The sequence below is a fragment of the Trachinotus anak genome, unplaced genomic scaffold (genome assembly GCF_046630095.1).
Source record: "Trachinotus anak isolate AG129_WGS33_773 ecotype Australia unplaced genomic scaffold, CSIRO_AGI_Tana_v1 ptg000018l, whole genome shotgun sequence".
NCBI classification, from domain to species: domain Eukaryota; kingdom Metazoa; phylum Chordata; class Actinopteri; order Carangiformes; family Carangidae; genus Trachinotus; species Trachinotus anak.
In genome coordinates, this window is record NW_027273869.1 from 17,913,019 (window position 1) to 17,940,147 (window position 27,129).

The 27,129-nt window shown below is 41.2% G+C and overlaps 1 protein-coding gene across 13 annotated transcripts in view; it reads left to right on the plus strand.

Annotated features, from left to right (window-relative positions):
• Positions 1-27,129, plus strand: part of LOC139635396 (CUGBP Elav-like family member 2) — a 464,890-nt gene that overhangs the window by 104,549 nt on the left and 333,212 nt on the right. The window lies entirely within an intron of this gene.

Consider the following 27,129-nt stretch of genomic DNA (forward strand, 5'->3'; position numbering starts at 1 on the left):
ATTGACTGACATTTTAGAGAGAGTACAGTATGTGCTTGTGTGTGTGTGTGTGTGTGTGTGTGTGTGTTGAGAGTAAAAAGAGACGTTGCGGGAGGAGGGAACATGTGTGGAAGGAGAGACAGAGGAAAATTCGCATCTGAGCAATTACGCCTGAACATCCTCCCCTCAACTCTTATTCCTCTCCTCCCTTCCTCGTCTCTGTCCCTGTGTCCTCTCATATCTGTCTCATCCTGCCATCCGACAGATTTTCCTCTTTTCTTGTCCTTCTCCTCGCCTCCTTTCCTTTCCTTTACTCTTTCCTTCTCCATCTTATCTCCCTTCCTTTCCCCCCTTCTTTTTCTCTCTTCTTCTCTTTCTCTTTCTTATTCTCTGTCTTGTAAATTCTTTCCTCTCGTTTTCTCTCATCTTGTCTCTTCTGCTCTCCTCATTTGTCTTCTCTGTCCTTCCTCTTGTTCCTTATCTGGTCTCAACTCTTCTTCTTTTTTCTTTTTTGTGTCATACTGCCTCCATTCTCCTCTCCGGCTCCTCTCCTGTTTCTTCATCCCTTTTTTTTCTCTTCTTCATCTTGCTTTCTCTTTCTTTCTCTTTCTCTCTGTTTTTTTCCTCCTCTTCTGTTTTTCTTATTATTTCCCTTCCTTCTCTCCTTTTGTCCTTATCTCCTCATCATCATCATTTCTTTCTCTGTTTCTATTTTTGTCATCATCTCCCCTAGACTTCTCTTCCTTTCTTCTCATCTCTTTATGAACCTGTCTTCCATTTCTCTCTCTCTCTGTTTCCTTTCCTTTCCTGTCCTTTCCTTTCCTTCTTTCCTCTTTTTCTTCATTTACCCACTTACCCTATTTTGTCCTTATCTTCTCATCAGCTTTCTTCTCCTCCTCTACTCCACTTTTCCCCTCTGTCATCTCCTCTTCTTTCTCCTCGACATACTCTCTCCTCTCTTCTCCACTGAAGTGATCGTCACTGAGAGCTGTGTTGATGTTGAGGCTTATATGAAACTCCTCTGTGAGGGGATGAGATCAGAGCAGCCAGGCGGTGAGAGCAGACTATCCAACACATTGCGCTTAACATGCACCAAATGAAATAAACAGAGTCTACCCTGCCGCCGCCACCGCCAATCGCCTCATGCAGAAAAAGTCCGGAAAAATCTCCGCCTCCAGACACGGTTCTCATCAACATTGCCTCTGTGACTCCTCACGCTACAGTGTCCCTGTAGGAACATCATTTTTTATACCATTCATGTGGGACACAACTGTGCTGAGGTCAAAATTTGACACTGACCCTTTACCTCATTAAAAAAAAGTCACAATAGACAAGTTAGTGACAGAAATGTCACCGTTGTCGGTGAGCTTGTTATGTCTTCAGCAACATGGGTGATTGGTGTTTAGGGCTGAGGAGGTGGCAAAGGGCAGCAACAACCTCCAGCATGCACCAATATAATTGCCATCAAAACACATGGTGTACCTGAAGTTTTCGTTCTTCTTCCAAAATTAACTTAATCAGGTTTAATTTAGAAAATGACACCGGGAACAGACTTTTCCTCCACATGTCATAGCCAGTTTTGGGAGTAATGGCTAAGAGGAACTGCTCGTCTCATTTGAAAGTGCGGCTGCAGCATGTGTTGCTGGGTGCTGGAGACTAATTGCCAGCTCATGGCAGCTCTCCACTTGATTCAGCTCTGTATGTCTGGTAATTTCAGCTCGTCATCACTATTCAGGTAACAGCAGTCCTCTACATCCCTGTCTCAAGGCCTCTCTGGCTCTCTTTCTCTATCTTTTCCTCCTTTTTTTTAATTCACAGCTACCTCAGGAAGTGTAATTATGGTTTCTTTGTGTTCTCTTTCTATTTGTCAAACAAATCACAGAGAATGGCTGCTTCACACACATTCAGTCATGCAAATGCACAGCCACACACACACTGCATGCTGGGCCCCCGGATAGACTAATCATGGCTCACTCGCTGTAGCTTGATGAGGTGTGTGTTACATGCATGGGTGGGTGCATGTACTCTTTCGACTATGTAGTTAAAGTGTGTATGTGTGTGTTTTTTTTTTTTTTTTTCCTCGCTTGGACAAATGTGCGTGCAGCTTCCTGGCATCTAATTGACAGGAAGCGGAACAGTTGTTGGAGTAGAGACATTTTTTGATGCGGATGTCTAACAGTAGATTAGACACTCCTGCCTGTTCAGCATGGAACTGTCATTCTCTCATTGTCAGCACCCTGGCGTCTTTCTTCCTACTTTCCATGACATCTTTTTTTTTTTTTTTTTTTACCATTTGTGCTATCACTCCATTCAGCGGCATACCTGTTTCTGCTAATGAGCAGTGTTTAGACGAAGGGAGAACTTTCTTCTTATCCCATTCTTTGGCTCCCTTTCTTCTCCAGCTCTGTTTTGGGAGTGATCCAACAAGCTCTTGCGCCTTTGGTTCATCTGCCACCGATATTCTCCAGTTTAATGATCCACTCTGGGACCAAGGCTTCTAAAAGTGCTAAAAAACATTAGTGAAGCTGCAGGGCTCCTGGGCCTGTCGCCGTCTGATTGTACCTGAGCTCGAGTGTGTCATCTGAGACTTAGTGGTATCAGGTGAGCAGCATCAACTCCTGTACTAGTGGCATTAGATTAACAATCACGTAGGGAAGCTGGCTGACTGACGAGGGAGATGGAGAGAAGAAAAAGGGAGGCAGAGAAGAAAAGAGACAGGTTGGTGGAAAAGGCTGAGAGTTTGAAAAAGCTGCTACTTGCATTGTTTTGTAAAATCAGGAACTAAATGTTGTTGTGAGATTATTTGAAAACAATTAAAAACCATGCCCACATAATTTCAGAGGACAGAGGTTTAACCACATGTGATTATCATCTAATCTAATGAGGACATTAGTTTGTCCCTTGCACATTTCTGCTGCAAAGTACCAGTGCAAGTTTATCCCAGAGGTCTCTACTGGACTGAAGTGAGGTCCCTATCATCATCTATCACTTTCCCCCTCTTTGCTGACAAGATGGTACAATGTGGAAACAGGTCAGAAAGAATAGCACTTGGTCAGCAACAATATTTAGTTATGTTGCAGTGAGTAGATGATGTTCACAGAGATGACCTTGAATTCGAACACTTTGGTCAAGAGAAAAATCTCTCAATAACTGGTGGAAATTGCCATGAAATTTTGCACAGTATGAATAAACATGGTAAATAATAAACATGATTTTGGTGACCAGCTTCCTCTTGCACACATATGGTGAATTTCGTTCCCTTAACCAAAACACCATGGCAAAGTGTAGTCAGAAGTATTGTCTGAATTGCCATTAATGTTCTGTAAATGCCCTTGGTAACCCTTGAACTTTCGACAAGTACCACTACTGCATCAACTTTCCACTTCATGTAAGTCGTACCCACAGGTTGTTTTTGAAATTGACTGAGCCTCCTTTGATGGAGAACCTTTGTTATTTTGAACTTTTCTTTAGTGCTACCCTTTGGAAGAAAAGTCAGCTTTGCACTCAAGGTATCTTAAGACATGATACATGTTACCGTGAGATGTACTGAGCAGCACATTCATGTCTGTCTCGTGTGTGCGCGAATATCAAGAAGACATTGCACATCTTTGCAGATTTGTATCAGACCTCAATTCATTGTCTGGCTAGCTGGTAGCAGCTGTTTACTTCTCTCATCTGCATCACTACGTCACCAGGAGCAGCAGCTACAGGGGCCGTTTAGCTTTGTAGGTGGCTGAAATGGAGGTCGGATCACGTTCCCACCACAACGTTGTGACTGCACTGCCACCAACTTAGCCAAACTAAACAATTTAGGTTTGAAAATGTCTTTACACACACATCAGGGGCCACGTGACTCTTTGTCTGCACATGTAAACTGAACTAAACAGTAAATATTGGGGTGTATTGATATCGTACAAGTAGCTTGTCATTGGCAGACAGCTGTACTTTAGAATGAGTGGTAATGTGTGAAAGAACAGACTGTTTCCCCCTGAGGACTATTTTCAATGGATTTGCTGAGTTCCTGAGAGCATGTGTGTTTGTGTGTGTGTGTGTGTATGTGTGTGTGCACGCTCACAGACGGCGCCTAGTGGATGTGTGAGGCAGTGTGTGTTGTGTAGGTGGAACCTTCTGGAGTGTTGGAGGAAAACCCATAGGAGGCGACAGTATGACTGGGCTGCAGCAACAGGCGACTGCGCCTCCTGGGGCTTATTCATCCTCACTGATACTTTAGTTTAAACCTCCAACATCACCCCTTCTTTTTTGTTACTTCATCTCTTCTTTGCTACTTTCTCTTGTCTCTTGTTTGCCTTCCCTCTTGCCTCATCTCCCCTTACCTGCCTTTTTACTTAATTTCCATCACTTCTTCTTTCCTTTTCCTTTCTTCATCCTTTTGTTTCTTGCTTTCTCCTCCCTGTAACTCTCTCTCTCCTTTAATCCTTACCTCTGTCCTGTCTATTCACTTGCCTTCTCTATTCTTATACTTCCTTCCTAATCTCCATCCATCTGTCCACTCTTTGCTCTCCTATCGTTTCTTTCTTACCCTTGATTCTTTAAATCCTTCCTTCCTGTGTATAATGATCCTGTAAAGCTTCTTAAACAACAGAAAACAGAATAGTCTGATGTGAAAAGATAACTTTAGCATTCTTCCATACTTGACCTCAGGGTGGAGCCAGAGAAAAGGTAATTTTAGTCAGAATCAAAAAAGCTTAATCCCTGATGATGGTCATTTCAGCTTGCCAGGCTCAGCACTGTAATTTCAGACTTAACTTTCATCAGTTTTATCTGAATCTTGACAGCCTCAGTTGTATTTAGGCTTAGCTGCGCTTTGAAGTAAATGCTAAGGTTAGTATGCCGACATGCAGACAGCTTTTCTGAACCTGTACGGCTGCTTCACACTTTACCGAACTACATTGAAGCCTGAAAATGCTTAAGCTGTCAGGGAGCTGTTTGTATAGTGATAAATGCTTTGATAAAGGCATCTATCTCTTTAAATCTCTGATCGTTTTTGGCCAGTTCAGGAAATGCTGTCAATCAGTTAGCTGAACTGCTTCATGGCAATATGCAATGAAGTACTTTGTTTCCCCCCATTTTTTTACTCATTGCATCCATCTAGCTTCACAACACATAACAATATTGTGACATAAAATGCATATACCCTGGTAGATTTTACACCTATTGCTCACTCCTACTCATTTCAACCGTTCTTCTTTTTGCATTAGATGTTCAAGCCTGCAGCTCTTGGAGCAGGTGTAAATATGCAATACAGTGTCCACGCTGGTTTTGGATGTACAGCTACTGGGTCACATCCTCACAAGCTTGTCTGTTCAGCTGCATGTCCATGCGTTGTTGCTAAACATTCTGTTTTTCCAGCTCTTCTGCCATTCTTTTGCTTTCTTCCTCCCCCTGCTGTCATGTTGTATATGTGTGTCTGTGTGTGTGTGTGTGTGTGTGTGTGTGTGTGTGTGTGTGTGTGTGTCTGTGTTTTGCAGTGGCAGGCAGGCAGGCAGATGTCTGACAATATTCTGACGTTCAGTCCTGCTGTCTGCCTATGACTCAAGGATAGTCCACGGGCACACAAACACACACACAGGAACATACACACACACTGGTGCTTGTTCCCAGTCCCAACGGGCCTAATTGGCCCAGCATGCTTAGTACAGCACTATTATTCAGCACTTCTGACAAAAAATATTGTGTGTGTGTGTGTGTGTATGTGTGTGTGTGTGTGTGTGTGTGTGTGTGTGTGTGTGGTAAAGCTTCCCAGTGACACTTAAAGAAGTCCCCTGAGAGCTTCATGTCGTCTCATGCTCTGACACATCTGTCGCTAGCTGAGGAAGGAACACCTTTCTGGGTTTCACACAAGTCCAGAAAATTTCACACACACACACACCATACTAAAACAAAAAATGGAAAGATATGGAGAAAAAAAAGAAAAAAAGTTTTTTAACACCCATCACAAGCTCACACCGCACAGCCGTGATTATGTTTTCCTCAGACGACTTATCAAAAATACTTCTTCACTCTCCTTTCCTTCCAGCCTCCAGATTGATTGCTTTGCCTTCCCTCAATAACAATCTAAACCCAGTGTGTTTGGCTCGGTGCCAGGCTACTGGAGCAGCGGCCCCCTGCTAGAAAGAAATCAGGACCGTGGCATTGGCGTGTTGTCCCCCCCCCGATCCCTCCCACGCCAACTCCCCTCCACTCCCTTCTGTCTCTCCACCCCAATCATTACTCCAATCAGCCGCCCAGCACTGTAGGATGATAATTCCCTTTCCTGTGGCGATTCATTGCATTAGTCATCAGGCAGTTTGTTTAGAATAACGGCCTAACCTTGCGCCAGTCTTGTTTTGGCATCTGTTTGGACGCCCGCTCGCCTTCCAGGGGGCTTGAGCCATCAAGGATATTCTGTTCAGACTTATAAAATACCAAGAGCGTGTTTGGGTTTGTTTGTGGTCATCTGTTGCTGTCATCAGGCAAAAAAAGTTATTTAGATTTTTCTTTAAAAGTGCTTTGATCAATTTCTGGCCACTAGGGGGCAGAAAAACATCAAAACAAGCTGACAGATGAACAGCTACTACATTACACTCACTGAGCACCGAGCACACATCAGGGGAGAACGGAGCTGACATAAAGGCCGCAGTAACTCAGATAACCACTCTGTGCAACCGTGGTGAGCAGAAAAGCAGTGTCAGAACACTGAGGTGGGTGGGCTGCAGCAGCAGAAGACCACACCTGGCTCCACCCTGTCAGCCAAGAACAGAGACCTCCGGCTGCAGTGGACACAGACTCACCAACACTGGACAGATGAAGATGTAGCCTGGTCTGATGAATCTGGGTTTCTGCTGAGGCAGATGATGTTTGGGTGTCAACAGCATGAATCCATGGACCCAACCTGCCTCGTGTCAACAATCCAGGCTGCTGCTGGATTGAATGTTTTCATGGTTTGAACTGTGTACTGTTGCAGACCATGTGTCACCACTCGCCTTCTTATAGTAACTACTTCCAGTATGATAATGCTCCAAGCAAACATCGTCTCAAACTGGATTCATGCTTCATGTCAGTGGCCTCTCTGGTCACCAGATCTGGATCCAGTAGAACACCTCTGGGATGTGGTGGAACAGGAAATTGGCTGCATGAGTGTGGAGCTGACAAATCTGCAGAAACGATGTGATGCAGTCATGTCAGCTCTTGCTGTATGTTCTGTACCAGCTAGTCCCTAACTTTGCCTCTTTGCAATTTGGTGCTGTCTGTTACCACTGGTAAAAAGGTTTATGAGAGCTGTGAGACTGACCCAAACAGTAAATACACCATAAATCCAAAAGAAAGAGCTAAAACAGCTCTTGTAGATTTGGTGATGATTCTCTGTGGGTTTGTCAGAACAAATGAATCAAAATATTACATGTTTATATTACACATTTAAGCTAAATCATTCAAATATTAATGCATTTAACAGAAACTTAGTCTGTTAAATGCTCAAAACACATGTAGATGTATACTACTGAACAAATATGAGCTAAACTGTTATGACCACTCACAAAGGAAGCAAATGAAATTGATTATATCATAACAACCTAGCATGTCAAGGCCTGAGATACATTAGACGGTGAATAGTTGGTTTCATACTTAAGGAGATGGATGCAGGAGAAATAGGCAGATGTACCTGGCTGTCTTTAACAAGGACCAAGTTTGTCATAGCGAGATGACAGGGCCACAGCATCTCTTGAATGGTAAAGCTTGTGAGGTGCTCCCAGAGTATCTAACGACAGCGGTCAGAGAAGAGACGAACCCCGACCCAGCAACAGGGTGTTTGGGGATGTGCTGGAACAAGTCTGACCCACAGTGGCTTCCCCTTACAACTCACAGAACAAGGATCTACTGCTAATGTCTGGTGTCAAAAACCACAGGGAGAGACTGAGAGGTAAAACTCACCTCCTCACTATAGGCAGCATGTACCACCTCTGTTAAACAGTCTATTGTCAGAAGCCCTGGAAGATATGTGTCGCCCTGTAACTTACTGCATATTTGAACCACAGTTGATGGAGCTTCTAGACTCATCTTTATGAAGTTTGTGAAGTTGTTTCACTTGATAGATAGTTAGTCACACTTTTCTGGTTAGATAGCATGATCATATCCAACCAGGAAGGTGTGACCCAACAAAGCTGATCATCATTTCTGAGTAGTAGAGCAAAAAAAAGCATCTTTAACTACAGTTTACTTTTTGTTTTTCACCTACTTCACCATATACATGAAAATAATAAGAAAAAAAAAAAAACCTTATACATTTTGACTCTGATAGCATGATTACATCCCTGGCTGACTGTTGGATTGTGCTGAATTTACTCTCACAGTTGAAGGCAGATAATTTCCACCTGCAAATGAAAGTATTACTAGAGTATGTACACTCAAGGGGACAAATGTGCATATGCCTGCTATTATAGAAGAGCAAGAGAAAAAGTTCAGTCAACATGTACGACAGCAGTTGGTGTGAACATAAAATCTCAAAGTGCTGTCACAAGCACTAAATACCTGCTCTGTGCCACAGACACTCACTTTTAAACTTTGATGAAGTTTTTTTCCTCCTGTTTGGTCCTCCATCTGCTTGGCTTTGTACCACTGCACAACACTTTACGTTTTTTTCTCCTCTATTTCGCCCCATACCTCCGATTTATTTTCTTCCTTTTTTTTCCCTCGCCTTGCTTGTCGTTATGTTTTCTGTCTTAAAGCAGGCACACCAAGCAAATACACCATGTTTGAATGTGTTCTGACACCTCGTCTTCACAAGGCCTGATTTCCCAAGGGGAAATGGGCGTTTGGCATGTTTACATATTGTTCCCATTTCTGTCGCATCAAAAAAATGCTCCCTCTCCTTTCTCTTTCCCACCACACTGCAAACGAGATGTTCACCGAGGGAAAACAGAAGCTGACCTGTCTCTTACACCTAAAGAGGAAGGAAAATACTTGTGAGCAGACAAACAAGAATCACCTTGGGAGACAACAGAAACCCCAATTCGCCCACTGGAGTGTACAGACCACGCCACGTGTGTTTACTAGAGTGATTTCTTTTCATAGGTTTCCGCTTATAATTTAAGGAAACATGTTTTTTACCTTCACAGAGGACGGAAGCTTTTGGTGTTTAAACATTTCATCTGAGGTTACGAGATGTGATAGATTAAAAACTTTTGAAAGTCTCCAGGGCCCACTCCAGCTTCTCCTCAGGGATAGTTTTGGAGGTCATGGCTTTGAGTTTTACTGAAAAGTAAAATGGTTGGGGAAGTGAAACGTGGTTCATCGGACTCAAACATCAGTTGCAGGCTTGTCTTGGGTTGTGAAGTCAATCGGGTAGGTGAGATGGAAGGTGAACTGCTGACAAGAAAAAAACAGACAGTTTTGGACAGAAATGTATTTGTCTTACTCTTCTCTTCACTTCAGTGTAATTTCTGACAGGCTGCCACATTTTAACAAGCTAACTAAATCTTTCCTGTCCCATTATCCAGATCAGATTCATTTAGTCTTTTTTTTCCTTTCAAGATATTATTAATACTTGAACTCTGCTCTGTTTTAGTCTTTGATTGCCAGTCTCTAATTGCTGCCATGAAAACATTTTAATGAAAATTAGTCATAGGTCAGTCATGTTAACACTGGGCTGCCTTTCATTAGCTGCCAGTTAAGTATGTCATTGATTTTTCCCACTGATCTGACCAGTACCTTCAATACCTGTACTCTACCAACAAGGAATATCAGACAATGTCCTCTTATGTTGTGGTATGTTACATGTTTTGCAGTCTTTAGATTTGCAACCAAGACCTAGAAGCTTACAGGTTCAAGATTTTTATGTTGAAATTGGATTTTAAAAGACTGCAGTATTTACTGCAAGTGCTTGATTTGTCAATACACTAATTTAATCCAGACTGATATACCTGAACAACCAGTAGATGGATTGTCATTACATTTTATACAAACATTCATGGTCCCCAGAGGAAATATCCCAATGACTTTGGTGTTGCTGTGGTTTTTTCGGTCATGCCACTAGCAGCTCAACGTTTCACTTATCCAGTGAAATAACTCAACATCTCTAATATGTACTGGCACCAGATCTTGCACAAACATTCATGGTTTCCTGAGGATGAATCATAATGACTTATGGTCATTATTACTTAGACTTTTCCTCTACAGCATAAATATGTATGTATAAAATTTCTCTATGCAACTATTTGATGGATTGCCATGAAATTTGGTTCATATGCATGCAATTGCTTCCCTTACACTACCGTCAGTGCCATTATCAGGTCAAAGTTAATAATAGTCAGTAGCAGCACTTATGAATTTGTCAGTTTCATGTTTGTTGAGCCAGGTGCTTCAACATAAAGTTAACTTTACACTGTAGCTCTCCCTGTCACATCTTTCCCATCCAATCATGTAATTATCTCCCAGGTTTTTTCTCCCACTCTGATGTGTCCTCCCTTTCTCTGTCATCCTCTCCCTCACTGTCTAACCTATCATACATATTTCAATAAAATATGTTATATCCCCATCTCCATCTGAGCTCCTCTCCTTCCCTCTGACAGGTACATGAGTGTGTGAATCGTATGGCTGGAATTAGCCTGTGTCATTTGTATTGGTCTGAAAAGGGGTAAAAGGGGTGAGTCCCAGTAGTATACAAGTGTGTATGTATGTGGTCGAAGCAGTGAAGTGAAGCGAGGGAGAGATGGGCTACTGGCTGTCAGTCTGAGCAGTGGTCCAGAAGCTTTGAACTTACACACTACATCTCATCTCTGGAAGGACTTTAACCACAGAACAGACCTCTTTGTGTGTGTGTGTGTGTGTGTGTGTGTGTGTGTGTGTGTGTGTGTGTGTGTGTGTGTGTGTCTGTGTGTGTATCTGTGTGTGTGTCTGTGTGTGTGTCTGTGTGTGTGTGTTAGGGATGACATGAGAACCAATACTTCAATACTAAGTCGATGCCAAAGTTCCGATGCAAAGTAACCACACAAGTTTTCTGGTGCGATGTCAAATACAAGAGGAAGACGAAGGAAGGCAGATACAATAACAATAATAACTCAACCAGTGAATGGTGGCAGCATGTGTGGGTGCAGCATCTGGTCCACCGTGACTTGTGGAAGAAAAAACACCCCAAGAGTCATTACATTTGAGGCAGATCGTAAGGGACAAGTTACAGTGTGCTGTGGTATTAAATTTGGTTTTGAGAATTGTGAAATTTCATTGGTAATAATACTGTCTACCAAATTTCTGTATTGTGACATCCCTCGTGTGTTTGTGTGTTTATAGCTGACAGTCTCTCTTCCTCTGTTGGCTAAATCTTCATCCTCACTCCATGTCCTTCAGTCGTTCACCTTGTCTGAATTCTTTCCTCCATACTTCTCCAGCTTGTACTCTGTGTACATACCGATGTTGTGTGTCAGTTCTCCCTTGAAGGCCTGGCTGATATGGGATCTTGAAGGCCAACATTCTTCCACAGTCTTCTGTATTTCCCTCAGATATTAACTCTAAAGCAGTAAAAGCAGTGAGAACAAAAGACAGGAAACCCCTGATGTATCAAAAGGATCCAGTCCTGGGAGTTGTGACCTGCCAATAAGTCCCTGGATTCTTCTAAGAGGTCACAAAATGTGGCAGGTATAAGAATGAAAAATAGATTCTACTGCACAAACCTGTCTCAAGTTATTGCTTTTCTTATTTAATACTGGACACTTTTTACCTCTTTTGGCATCTAAAAATCCTTCAAATGAAACAATATGTGAACGAAATACTCCAAGTCTTAGTACTCACAGCTCATGTGCACACTAAGGACAAAACTTAAGATGTAGCCAGTGTTCAAAGGGGCCTAAATGATCAGAAACCAATGCCATAGACAACCAGTGGTAGATTAAAGTACTTAAATCCTTAAAATGTAATATAAATAGAAGTCTTTCATATAAAGTTGAGTTAAGTGCACATGGTGAGAAAGAGTAGACTTTTGTTTTCCTTTTGGGGAATCCGGATTTTTCAGACAAGGTAAAGAAAAAAACAAATGCAAGTATAGAAAGACAGAGAGGAGAAAGGATAGAAGGAAGAAGGAAACGAGGAAAAAGGCGTATTGAAGGGAAAAGATCAGAAACACTCATATGACAGTCAACCTATTTTTTTTTTCCCAGACTGGAAGGATTAAAATGCCTCATATTTGCACTTAAGTACAGTACTTGTATAGATGTACTTGTACCATCATCTAGTTTTGATCAGTGCAATCACACCTTGTTCAATCAAGCTATATCTTACCTGTCATTTCAGAGGTAGACAGTCCTGACAGCCTGATGTCTGAGTTTTCAATAAAGGGCCAATATCAGACTGATATATTGACAAACCAAATATTACCCTCCTCCTCCCAGTCCCCTTTTCCTTCTCCCACCAGCGATAAAATGCCCCCCCCCTCTCATTAGCCCTTTATTCCTGCGGATTTATTTCATTCCTCCTCTGTCTCCTTCCCTCTCTCTGTCACCCCCTCTAATTTGAAGTGCAATAGTTTCCCTCTGGCATGAAAATATTGCGTCATTCATCATGTCTCTCTAATTCGTCTTAGATATCCTCCACACTCCACCTCCAACCCCCCCCTGCTCCTCCTCCAATCACCCACCACCCCGCTGCACCACTTAGCTGTGATATTGCCCAGAGTCAACGAATACAAGGAGAGTCATATCCATCCGTGCAGTGATTTTTGATACATTTCAACAGACATACAGTTCAGGAATGTGCTATCACCTATTTTCTCACTCACACACACACACACACACACTGTCACACTCACACTGACTGTATGCTCTGGCTGCTGTCTGGCTGGTCTCATTGCGAGGCGAGGGGTGTGGGCCATTTTTGCGGCTCAGTGCTCAGTGCTAAGCTGTTTGCTGCGGTGACTGGCCAGAGGTGTATTGGGCTAAATTGAACCGGCCGCTGATTAGATGGCTACTTATCGATAAGGCCGGAGTGGAATTTCAGTCTTGGCTTGTGTGTCCCGGAGGGTCGAAATGTAGCTGTGGGCTCACCGCAGAGTCAGTTTGCTGAGAAAATATTGTAGGTGATTGAAGAGACAGGGCCTCAGCTCCGCCTGACAAAGTTTCAAGAACCCTCCTGTCTGTTTCGACTCCCTGCACCTCTTCTTCTTCTTTGCTGTCATCTTAATGAAAAGCCATAGCTCATAACTCCCTCACTGAATCTCTTCACAGGGGTCAATCCCATCATCAGGCTGCATAATTTAGGTTCAGTCTCTAGGCTGTATAATTTTACTTTTCCGTCTTCCATGGAACACAATCCTCTAGCCTTATTGTTGCAGCTTTTATTCTCATTATTCAGGTATTTGTAATTTATAATTTTTTATATAATGTATAATTTAGTTTTTTGATTAATTGATTGACGATCAAGACAGTGTCAAAAAAACAAATAGCTTATTCTGTCAGAACAACCAGTCAAACCAGTCGCTAACACCTAAATATATTCAGTTCACACTGATAGAAGTTAAAAGAAATTACAATTAAAGCAGCAGATTTTTGCTTGATAAATTGTCTATTAGAGTTTTAATCCAATACTTTTTTGTTTATTGAACAGAACAGAATGATTGATTGTTGCATTTAATGACAAATTTACTTGTGCCGTCAATCAATTTAAGTTCCTCTCTATACCCCAAATAAAGAGAGAATCCAACTTTTATTTATGACAAAATAATATAATCTCAAATGTCTATTTAACAGCTTATTCAAGGCTTTCAACTGTAGTTCATTGTCTTCGTTAGCAATGTGTGATGCAAGACAAAACCAAGTAAGTGGACCACTGAGATGAGACTCAGTTTTGTTGTCATACAAACTGTTGGCAAGGTTTAACTTAGGGCTGCACAATTAACCCAAGTATTATCGAAATCTGACAGACCAGAAACAGACCGTGAATGATGCATTGTGGTGCTACAGAGATGCTCCGGCCTACAAATCTTATTCTCCAGATGTAAAGGAACATGTTTGTTTGGTATAAGCCCCAACAAAAATTGCGTTGTCATTATCTTTATATTCCACATGAAATTGGGACTCATATCTCAATATCTGCCAAAATTTGTGCATATTGTTCAGCCCTAGTTTAAAGGTTTCCAGCTGTTAATTAGTATTGGAGGCATTTTATTGTGAAACATCTGCAGGAAGTGGTGAGTTAATAAAACTCACCACTTCTTGCAGATTAACCACAAGATAAAATGGTTAAGTATTGATCAATTAATGTAAACAGTACTGCATGACTTATTATCTACATGCCATCTTATGTCTGGGATGGTTGTGGCTCAGAGGGTAGAGCGGGTCGTCCACTTATTGGAAGGTCGGTGGTTTGATTCCTGGTTCCTTGAGTCTGCATTTAAAAGTGTCCTTGGGCAAGATACTGAACCCCAAATTGCCCCCGATGTATCACTGGTGTGTGAATGTGTGTGTATGGTAGAAAAACGCCCTGTATGAATGTGTGTGTGAATGGGTAAACTTGGATACCAGTGTAAAGAGTGGTCAATAAGACTAGAAAAGTGCTATATTAACACAGTCCATTTACTTTTTAATGAGTAGACTTTATCAATAGACTCAGTTTCATATACATTAACATACAGCATGTGAAATTTATTGTATTTGTGGTAAAATGGCAAATTAATAAATAAATAAATAAGGAGGTTGATATTTTTTAGGACTGTGGGTGAAGTATTTTTCATTCTGTCTGTGCCTGCGTGTATGAAATATGAAATCAGGCCATCCAGCGATGTTGATATTGATGTGTGAGGTTTATCTACAATTCATCTGTCTCAGACGACACCGTGGCTCGGTGTTGTTCCCATTCACGGCTCTTGCTATCATTAGCCGTGACAGAATAAAGCTGTATTGAGCGGCATCCTGTATCTCGCTCTTATTAAATAGTGTGTGTGGTACACGGTGCTGCAGCAGGCTGTCTGTGATACTGCTGACAGCAGCAGTTTAGGAGTCTGGACTGGTCCATCTGACTGCACGCTGTTATTATTGTGATCACTATCAAACTCCATTCAGCTACAATGTGATGTGAATTTTTTCCGACTTTATTTGTGCAGATGTGACTGCTGAAGTGTTCCTGCCTGTGGTTTTATAGTGGATGAGTTCCCTGGCTGACAGTACGGACTTTAACTCCAATGACACACACCGTCACACAGTGGAGGGTGTCGGGGTGAAAATCACAACTCAGGCAGTCTCTTAGGCAAAACCTAAGCTGGGAACAGACATAAGGATTATTATATCCAAACAAAGATGCCTCACACATGGCGACTAGTATTTACTGAGCTTTTAGCCTTGGCAGTCAGAAAAAATGGCGTTAGACTGAGAAGATGCAGAGAACTGGGGCTGCAACTATTATTTTATAATCAATTGATCTGTCAATTATTTAGTTAGAAAACTGTTTACTGCCATTGGACAAGAAACCCAGATATTATATTTTAGAAACTGGAACCTGTAATGTTTTGCCATTTTTACTTGAAAAATTACCTACAGCTAATAGACTAACTGTTGCAGCTCTACAGAGGAGAACTATTAGACAGCCTGAAATCCCTTGAGAACACAAAATCTTGCACCAGCACAGCAACAAACTGTGTTTAGCAACAGTTTGCTTTACTAATTTATGTCACAATTTAAGCAGGAAAAACAAAAGAAACAGTAGAAACGGTAAATTAGGGTGAAACTGACAGAGAAAAGTCAGCAACAAGTAAAAATTTGGAGCGAGAGGTAGAAGAGAACCTCAGCTGAGCTGCTGCTGAAATCAGATGAACAGGATTTTGAAATAATTCTTGCTCATGTCAGACTGATTCCACAACATTTTTGGAAAAATCAAACATTTTAGGCAGCAAATAAATGACACAGCAGATTAATACAATCAGCAACTGTTAAAACCAGCTGATCAAGACCGCAACAGGCACCAACAGTTCAGCTTGCTCTGATCAGTCGTGACACCCAGTTCTCAATACTGTGCCAAAACTTGGGTGAGTGTTCCTGCGGAGGCTCATCCTGATCAAATCTTTATCTTGTTGCCTCAGTTTGTGTCTTTCTGTACAAGTTTTTGCACATACACACTGCCTTTGAATTTCATAGTGAATACGCTTTTATGGAGGAAGCATATGATGCATTTTCTTGCTGCACAGTCCTGAATTGTACTCTTTTATCTTTTTCACTTGATATTTGGACTTCAGGGATCATTTCAGACAGGATGTATAACCCAGCTAAAGTGACCCTCAGCTCTGAGCTATAATTTATGTAATAACCAATAGGACACTAGAAAAGTTAAGAGCCAGGTTGTAGGTAAACAGACTTAACAAAAGATCACCTTGATAACCTCCTCTGAGCCTCCAGCCGTGTACAGACGGGTTCATAGCAGCAGACTTATGCTCAAGCAGCTTTATGGATCTGCTCTGATGAGTCACTTCCATTTATTTAAAGAAGAGTCAAGTCTGTCTGACTGCACAATGTGACAATCCTTATATTGATGCATTGACATTAGCTCAGGGTTTTCAGCAAGCTGCCAGCTTGTCAGGCAAAAATGAACAGCCAGACCCGGGCCCAGTTAAGAGTTGTGTTAAACCATTAGCTAATTCTTAGAAAAAGATCATAAGCAGCCCGGTCTTTGCAGCACTTTATTTTCCTCTCAGCCCTCTTTGAATTAAAGCTTTAGATTAGAAGTAATCAGAATTAAATCAAGGTTAAAGGTTAAGGTTGACCGAGCTTGACTTAGATGCTCAGTGTTAGAGGAAAGCAGAAATTGTCAATGGGAGTTCTTCATGTTGGTAGTAACACATTAGTCACAGCAGTGATGATGCGTGGTGCCTTTTTCTAACTCTCAACAGAAATAAAAACCTGTCCGTCCTATAATGGCATGTGTTAGTCTAATCATGAGAAGTAGTAACACTGATGGAGTCTAGCGGTTCGGCTGTGTGGGAGAGGGACACTGTTAGCTTAGCGTGGCTATTTCAGGGCCCTTCCATGCTAAACCATCAGCACCCACACACACACATGAGTGCCAGCACTCACATGCAGAAGCCTGAGTGTTGAGCTCCATTATTACACAGATGCATGTAGAAGCCTCTCTCTGCATATTAGTTTGCATGTGAAGCTTCTGTGGCTTTGCAGTTCTTTGTTCATAGACACAAAAACATTAGCAGCACGCTGACTTTCCTCTATCCTGACTCTTTTGTGTAATATCAAAGCACCAATTCAAGTATTTTATTAAGTTTTTTCACCCTCTGTCTAGAAGTTGAGAAGAAGATGACAAGTCATTTTTTTCCTAATAGTATATAACATTCAGCAAATAATATGAGAATGTATAAGGACAAAAAACAGACATAATTAATTGCTCTTTGTAATCCAACCTCTCATGTCTCTCCTGTCTTTCTATCTCGCCCACTCGCCTCCTTACATCGCTGCTGGTCTCACTCCAGTGCATCAATGGAAACGTGACGCTTCTGACAGGAATACTTGTAATTATCCTCCCACACTCCTGTCTCTTGAAGGTGATTGGACGGCAGGTCCCGTTCCGACACACTAGCCACCGCCTACGCCAGATCTGTCAATCTCCTGCGACCCCCCCCCCCCCCCATTCCCCCTCATCTTCCACCAACACTGAGCCCCCCCTACACACACACTCTTTCAGCAAAACGCTTCAGCAGGCACCTCCCACTTGGGAACCTGCATGAACCACGTCTCACATTAAATGCAGTTTAGGTGAGCTGCCAGGTGAAGCACACACACACACACACGCACACACACACACACACACACACACACACACACACACACACACACACTGTACACACATATAGATACACAGCACAGCCTGGCAGTGACGCACATTCAGTCACAAAGGTGACTAATTCTTATCACTTGTCAGTCAGGCTCTCTCACACACACATGCATTGGGATGGACCACAGCAGCACTGTACCAGTTTTCCCTACATTTTACCTTTTCTCTCCCAGCTTCTTCCTTTCTTTCCTGAATTCATACATGAACTTTCTTTATGAATGCAATTCACATGTAGAATTAGTTTTTTATTTCAGTTAATTCTATATATTTCAATATAATAGGTGGTTGCAACTTATCAAATGCAAGGATTTCTTGGCTTTTTCTGTCTAGTAGCTGTGATAACATTAGTGCTATTAGTTCACCATCAGTTCTGACATTTGATGTGCTGGGATGTTCAAATGTGCATCTTTGGTCCCTCACTTGTCTATATACTTCCACCTCAGCTGCCCTACTTTTCCTAAAATGTTTGACAATACCCAGTAAACAAGCTTGTAGCTGTGGGTTTTACATGTAGAGACCACAGTAGGTCCAAGAGACCCAGAGGATTAAGAGGAGAAATGATTAGTTATGAACTCAATGATTTATGAATGCACCATGTGTGTACTGTAGTTGTATTACACCCTGCTCTTCTGATGCTACTTTCAGTGGATGAATTGCTAAGCTATTGTCTTTGCTAAGCTTTGAAAGAGTGAAAGAGGAGGTCCAGGATGGACCCTTCAAACCTTCAGCTGACAGCTGAGTTTTTTACATTGATATATTCTTTCTGCTTATAAATTTGTACTGATAACATCTTGATTTGACATAATCTTTTAAAATATTTATTCATAAGAATGAAACAATACACACAGGAATTCAAAATAGAGTCAACAGTTTTGGGAGGATTACTCTGTTAAATCCTTAAGATAATTATCTTTAGGCTGAGTGCTTTGAGAATATCTTAAATTTTAATACGTGCCCCTCTTAACAAACTGAGCAGTTCAACTTTGACCCACCAGGAAATGTCACTGATTGTCCTTCCACAAAGCAGCACTAATTGTTTTGAAACTGTGCTCTGAAGAAAAGCCACAACCTTGAGTGTTTGACGTGGTTGCAGTGATTGAAAGATCACAAATTCTTTGTTGGTCTGAGGAATGAATTTATTTCCATAGCTCATGGTAAATGGGCAGGCACAGGCATGTTAATTAAAGGTTTGCCAGTGCTCTTGAACTTATTACCTAGCTTCCTGCTAATGAGCGAAATGATGCCAAATTTAAAAAAAAAAAAAAAGCCGGGGAGAAAACAAGTTTTATCAAGGAGGAGACTGGAGAGAAAAAAACCCTCACTGACAGCTCTTTCACTACTTCACCTTTACAGAGAAATAACTCTTTTTCTTTCATGCTGCCCGTATCTGTGCTGTAATGGCAAGTAATTTAAGGGAAATTAACATTTTGACATGCTCCTCAGGGGTTGAGGAAAAGTGCAGAGGAGAGGATAAGAGAAAAAAGGAGGGGGGGGGGTATGGAAAGGAGACGGAAAAAGAGGATGAATTAGTATTTAATTCAGTATGGATGAATCTTTGGTCCAAGGGTTAAGTACGGCTGAGTTAAACTGTCGTCTGTGGTCCCATTGGCCAAGAACCCTTAACTGTCTAATGGATTTTAAAGCCTGTAGGGACGGCCAAGGCAGATGGTCCAGACAGAACACATCATGACCACTGAGCGCTGTGACCAGATAATTAAAAAACAGATATTCATGTTTAATTGTTGTCCAGATCAATTTAAGAACATTTTGAGCAGACCCTTTAATGTCCACCATTTGTCATACCAAGCACATGTCAGTCTCTGTGGCTTTTAGCATGTGCTGCTCAAATCTTAGCAGTGTGGGCCTGTTATGAAAATTCAAATGTAATGGGCCATAAAGCTGCATCTGACAAATAACTGGAGTCTCTTTCCCATTTCTATTTTATGAATTTATTTTAATAAGCCATTTCCATGGCCCAAAATCTTTGTTTTCTTGTAGTTTGTAGTAGTTTTAGAAAGTCCTGGTACCCAAGAAGACAAAAGACTTGAGACCTATTGTGGATATCAGCTCACTGAATGGTTGCAAAGCTCTCATGTTGTTCTGCATTGTCAAACAGGCTGTTGAAGCTAGTTCAGCCATGAAATGCAACAAAGGTGCACTGAGAATCATGGCCCCGGGGGTGGGCTCCACTGGACTACCAGGATACCCCAAAAGATGCTTTCATCTGTTACTGGTGCCCATAAACGGAATTTCAAGAAATTAAAATGACAAGGAATTCAGTTGGCCAAACTAACAACTGGCCACCATTCTGCGACTTCCTGGCGTGTTCAGAGATGGCACCGGAGCCACCGAAACACCAGGTGAGCATAGTGCCCATCTCTGTCAACAGTCTAATCCTTTTGTAACAGTTCAGGGAATTAGCCATAGCCAATAAAATGAGTTGATGCTTCACTTAACACCCTGGATTTGTGATTAATGGAAAGAGAATCCCCCACCCTGATCAATTTAGAAATCTACACTTTCAAACAGCCAATGGAAACCCATTGTTATCAGTCTAGCTAAGGCCTTTTGCTTTCATTTTAGACTTGGAGCAGCCGATCTGGCCTCTTGCAAGTAAATTACACTTTGAAGCAGCCAAATCACAGCTCTTGCTTGAAATTTATTCTTTGGAGCCAGTGTTTTGTTCTTTACATCTAACCTCTGAATCAACCAATGCAATTCCATTATCCTTTTGTAAATAGGATAGAATTTGTGATAGGAACCCAAGGACTTCAGGATTTCTCAAGGGTACTAACTTCTCTAAGATATCACCTTTAATTGTATGGAGATCTTACATTTTATATTTTGTTTTGAAACAAACAACCAGGGATTAAGCTTTATGGTATTTTACTTTCGCTGCTACTTCTTTACCTTCCATTTATTTCTTTCTTTCTCTCATTCTCTTTGTCTCTTGCTTCGTTTACCCAGCAGGGTCGTGTGGATTAGCGCTGAAAGCTAATGAAATGTAATTACTGCCTTTGTCGATAACAATTGATCGGCTTGGGTCTCACAGACCCCTTCCCAGAGAGGGTCCCAGAGGGGCCAGTGTTGCGCCCGCAATGGCTACTGCAATGCTGCCCCCTCCCCCAATGCCCAGGCTTTATTTCCTGTTTGGCTGCCACGAGCAGTGGGAGATAGCATTGACAGGGCAGTATGAAGTGGAGTCAGATCTGTCGGGTGGTCCCTCAGCGCGGACTTCCAAGGGGGAATAAGATTCTTTATCAAATCAACCAGGATTAGAGAGAGGGTCTCAGGGAAAACGTCAATTCCTACATCAGGCTTGAGAAGATCAGGTTTTGGCATGTTTGTGTGTGTTGCTTAATTTGTTTAACTTCTTTCCTCTGCATCACCTTATGTGAACCAGTATTAATTTTGCAAACTTCATCTGTTTTTTATGGTAATTTTTATTTCTAATTATGATTTCTGTTTCAATTTCCTTTAAGTTTTCAGATAAAGTTAGGTAATTTAAAGTTTTTTTTTTTGTTGAAATGTGTGGCCTTGTGATTATTTTTAATTTCTGCAGCAGTGAAATTGGCAATAATGTCTTCCCTCATGACCTTCACTGAATATTTGGGTTTTAAATAACTTTGTTTTTATAATGGTAAAAAACAAGAAGTTGGTTCCCATGCATAGATTTGACAAATTTGAGGTTTGGTCTTACATATTAAATACAATCTTTTGTATATAATTAAAAATTGAATCAATTAGAAACCTGTAGAAACTGAAATCTACATACTCATCAGTCCTAAGAGCACTGGAGTACTAAAACAATTTATATAGAGAGAGATTTAATCTTTTGTCTGCTCCATATTCAGAGAATGATTTGTGATTTAATCTCAATGGCCGTTCAAATTTGTAATTTTTCATTCAAAAAAAAAAAAATGGTTTCACATTCAAGTAAAGTCTCTGCATTAACAAAACCTTGCTAAATGTCAGTACTGTTTCTGTATCCAAGATGTATTATAAATACAATTAAGAGTTACAATTGTGGTTTTGGAGCACAGCAACACTGCCAAAGAAGAGTAAAAGGTCTCAAGCTACAAAACGAAATCTCACTGCGCGGCAACAAGTGAACAAGCTGAAGGCGATGGTCATCAGAGCAGTAAATGTGTCTGTGGTTCTCCTGTTGAAAGTCGAGAGGTATGGGAGGGAGGTCAACATGATGTGTCAAGTGTATCAAAAGTGTCCTATGCTGACGTAAAGAGAGGATGTCGCAGTGATGCTAGCAGAGTCCAGGGAAATCACAGAGGTCAAAGGGATGTTTCAGGGGTACAAAAGGAATCTTACAGTGACATTGTAAAGAGTGGATTTCAGCATGTGTTTATTTTAGAGTGGTCTCATGCACACCAGGTTGAGCACAAAGGTAAACAGGATGATTCAAGTGTACCACAGGTTTCTCTTGGTGACATTATAAAGAGAGGATGTCACAGTGATGCTCCTGTGAATCTGAGAGATCAGCTTTCTTTAACACGTCGCAGCCAGGCTTCTCTTAAATACAGCAAAGACAGAAATCACCAGTTTACTCGTAACTCACTAACATTTCTTTCATACCTTCATGAGAATTAAAACATCACCAGAGCAGACCTTGGCCTTGTTTGGATAAAGGTGAAGTGACGAACAAAGAGACCAGGAAAAGGTCCCCTAACATCAAACACTTGGCTACTGATGAACTGCCTGATGAAGTTGATGGATTCAGACAAGACACAGCCTTCCCGGTATGACAGCTACTGTATCGACTAACTGTAAGCTTTATCAAAGAAGACAGGAGAGAGGGTCTGGCTCCCGCATCAAAACTGGATCCACAGAGGGGGGGCCTGAGAGCTGAAGGCTCTGCAGGCACAGTGTTCTAGTGGGGTAATAGGGTACTATGAGCTCTTTAAGATATGATGGTGCCTGACCATTAAGGGCTTTGTAAGTGAGGAGGGGGGGGTTTTAAAGTCTATTCTGGATTTTACAGAAAGCCAGTGCAGTTAAGCTAACATGGAAGGGATATGATATCTTCCCTAGTTGCTGCAGCATTTTGGATCAGCTGGAGAGTCTTTAGAGACTTGTTGGGGCAGCCTGATAATAAGGAGATGCAATAATCCAGCCTAGAAGTAACAAAAGCTTGGACTAGTTTTAGCGTCTGGTAGAGACAGGACGTGCCTGATTTTTGCAACGTTATGTAGGTTAAAAAAAGGCAGTCCTTGGAATTTGTTTTATGTGGGAGTTAAAAGACATCCTGATCAAAGATAAACATTGAGATTTCTTGCTGGAGGCCGAGGCAATGCCACCTAGAGTAACACTTAATACTTTATACTTGTGAAAATAAACATGAATCAAACATACCATGCAAACTGGATCAATTGCAGCTGAAACAGGGTATAAAACAGCTCAGCATCATAAAAGCACCTTCCATTAAATTAATCATCCTTTTTCTCTTTTCATAAGCCTGACATTAACTCCAGTCAAAGTTCTTACTTTAATTGAATTTTTAGAGGGAAATATTATTGAACAGCAATTTTCAATGAGCTCACTAATGCATGTACTATATGGTAGACAAGAAACACAGTTATTTATATGATATTCCACATACATTATGCTAATGAAACAAGTGTGTGATTGGTCTCAAGCATGAAACCCGCTCGTTGCTGCTTGCACCTTTAATTTGAAGCGACTTAGCTGCTTCTTTCTCTTTAGAGTAAAAGGGTTTAACCTGGAAATTGCTGTTTGCAGCTGTATTATTGTATTTGCTGTAGTGTAGAAATACCACAGTTAGTTTGATTCATTTTATGTACTTTGTCTTATACCAGACTTCGTCTTTGCAGATGCAGAAATTGACCTCACAATGCTGGAAAGGTCTCACGCCTCCAACTGCTGCTTAATGGAGGAAAACAGGTTCAAATCTTGAACTTTTCAGTGTAAACGAACTTCTCTTTTTGGCTTTAGCAGAAATAATATAGCAGATGTTTTCTCTGTAGTTCTAGGGTACTTTTTAAGCTTTACTACATACTTGCATTCACTGCAGTTTTACAGTTGCTATTGTTGTTTGTTTTATAACCTTGAGTGTTTACAGTCATCTGGAAAAGACATTATGTTCCTTCCTTTGTGTATCTATCCGTTCAATTGTTTGTCTGTAACCACATTTTCTCAAAAATGGATGGCTGGATTGGCACGAATTTTGTTGTGCACAGTCACGCTAGCAAGAGCTACAAGCCTAATGGTTTTAGTGACCCTGTGACCTTTCCTCTAGCACGATCATTGGTCTTTATCACCAAAGAAAGGTCAGTGCAAGTAGAGGAAGGCACCAACTGACTACGTGGACCTTGTGACCATTGCCCTAGCACCACCATCGGACCAAACCATGCCAGCATAAACTGAACAAATAGTCATTAATGCTGAACCATGAGATTAAAGACAAATGAGCAGATTTTAAGTTTTTGGTTTAAGCCTGCACACCACTGAGTGTGTTCTAGTTCTGTGGGAAACTATTTCTGTGCAGTAAATGGCAGCAAGCATGCAAGAGGTGGACAAACGGAGTTGTATCTCTCCCACACACTCACACACACATTACTGTGTTGGTATGGGGAAGGGGCCAAGTGTGTGGGAGAGATGGAGGGAAGGATCGATAGAGCAGCGAAAGAGTGCTGTAAACCATGAAAGAAGACAAAAGCCTCCTGTTTTCCCACAGTGCACCAGACTCTGTTAGCCTGGGAGCTACAGCGCTGCCTACCACCAACACTCTCTCACACTCTCATACCAACAGAAACACTTGCATACAATCACCGGCTCAAGTAGAGTAATAAAGGAAAAAAACAGCATGTACACAGGAAATATCAATAAGCGTCTCTGGGAGTGAACACTCTTTAGGTGAGAGAGGAATAGTTTTATTCAACACTCTGCCAACCACAGGGGGGATGATCTTTATTCTTTATGCCCTACAGCTGTATGCGTAGGTTTCTAATATGCACTTTTTTGTGTCTTTATTTTAGTCCTTATGACTGGACGAATTGTGTCACAAATGACACCCTTTCTTCTCAGTGTGATAAATGAGTCAACCTGGAACACACATCCTGATGAAACCAGTGGAACTTCCTCTTTCTGGCAGGAACAGTCTGCAATATACATCAAAAAGAAACATCTGTAGATCTGATAAGAAATCATATGAGAAAAATCCTCAGAGTAAGGTTCAAAATATCACATTTCAGCAGATTTGTGAAATTCACCTTATAATTTAACATTATTAGTAGAAGAAATAAAGGACTCAGGTATATCAAATACGTAACTCATGCACTCCATGACACATTACAGTTCCTGTTTGAGAGCTTTCGTCCTAAAACTCTACATATCTTGCAGATGTGGAAATAGGAAATAAAGAAACACAGGAGTTCATAAAGAGTGTTTTGGCCCTTGGGTTGGCAATTATGGTGAGATGATTGGTCGGTCAACCACTTTGGTCCAGACTGAGGTAGCATAATTGCCATTGGATGGATTGCGGTGAAATTCTGTACAGACATTCGTGGTCCCCAGTGGATGAGGTTAACATTTTTTTTAGTTTTAAGTGAAATGTCTTGACAACTGTTGGATTGCAATGAAATTTGGTTTAGACATTCATGTTCCCCTGAGATGAGCATGAACTGTTGGTAATCCTCTGACTTTTCCCATAGCTTCATCATCAGGTACAAGTTTATTACAGTATTTTGGTTTATGACCTAATATCTGCAAAAATGACATTCCCTTCAGCCTCAGCTGTAATTTGTGTTTGGTGCTAATTAGCAGATGTTACAATGCTAATTAAATTTAGATGGTGAACATGGTTAACACTATATCTGCGTAACATCAGCATGTTAGCGCTGCTGTGCCTAAGCCTCACAGAGCCACCAGCGTGTTTGATAGTTCTGCAGCACAGTATACAATCCTATCAGCATTGTTTTTACGTCCCTGAAAAACTTGGCAGGTTTTCTTCCAAATCTCACCCAAATTTTTAAAATAATTTAAAGAAAATCTGCAAAAGAAAATGCTAATTGATCCGTTGATCCGCTACTGTTATGCAAATATTAAGAGTTAGTTCATTGTGATAAACAGCTGGTGGCATTAATTTGTTAGTGAGGTGCTATTAAACCACTGCAGAATAAGGCGGCGCAACAGGATGATGTAATTAAGACTGCTAGTTAAAGCTCAAACAATGGAAAACAATGTAGAAAGTGTGATTAAAAATATGACATTTATATTTCATGCATTAATTTGAGGAACATTACAGTTTCCCTACACATCCACACAGATCCGATATTTTCTGCTGCTCCTGCTTTTTGTCTCTTCAGCGGAGTGGAAGCTTCAAGAGACATTTAATCACGTGCTTCATGTATGTAATAATACATTTCCACTGAAATTTTCCACATCTGCTTTATTGATAGACTAATATTTCCACCACAGCTAAATGTAACATCTTTTTGCGATACTTTTAGATTCATTCAAATTTCAGCGTTTTCACTCACACTTTTATATGAGTAAAGGTAGATGGGAAGACACCCATTGACACTCTCCATTGTCCATTCATAAAACGAATAAAACACAAAAGTTCACATGCCAGATGAGAAGGGAGAATGCTACATGGTTCTAAATAAAGGGAGTGAAAATAGAAGAAAAGCAGCTGAGGGTTCAGAGGGTTAAACCTCTAAGAGCGTGTGTTTGTGTTAATTGTGTCTTCATCTCAACGTGTGTTTTTGTCTTCTATGTGCTTCATGTCACTCCTCATTTTATGACTGATGGATATCTAAGGGGACAGGATCTGGTGTCATTCAAGATTCAAACACTCTGCTCATGATGTGCACACACACACACACACACACACACACACACACACGCCCGGCCATCACTGGCATATGAAACGATTTCAGTTTCGAGTACACAGCACAAAGGATGGGCACAGCGTGTGTTTGTTTGACCAGCAGTTAGCACAGAGATTGGGTTTATTTAACAAGCATCTAAGCAGAACCAGCAAAGCCCTCACTAATAATAACTCAAACAAATGCCCTTCAACTGTATGAGAGCAGTGGGAATACTATTAATACTCGTGTAAATAGCTGTCTATTTTCAGCAGGTTGTTGTGCTCTTGAGGTGTGTGTATGTATTTGTGGGAGCTGGGGGAGGGAAGGGGGTTTGCATCTCATTTGTTGTATTGTCAGAAAGAAATTGTAGGAGAATGGAGGGGCCCAGGATGACTCAGAAGTTCCCATTGTAAACATTGTTGTTGCTGTTTGTACAGATAATTTTGTGAAACTTGTTTAAAGAAAAAAAGAAAACAACAAAGTATTTTTGTGC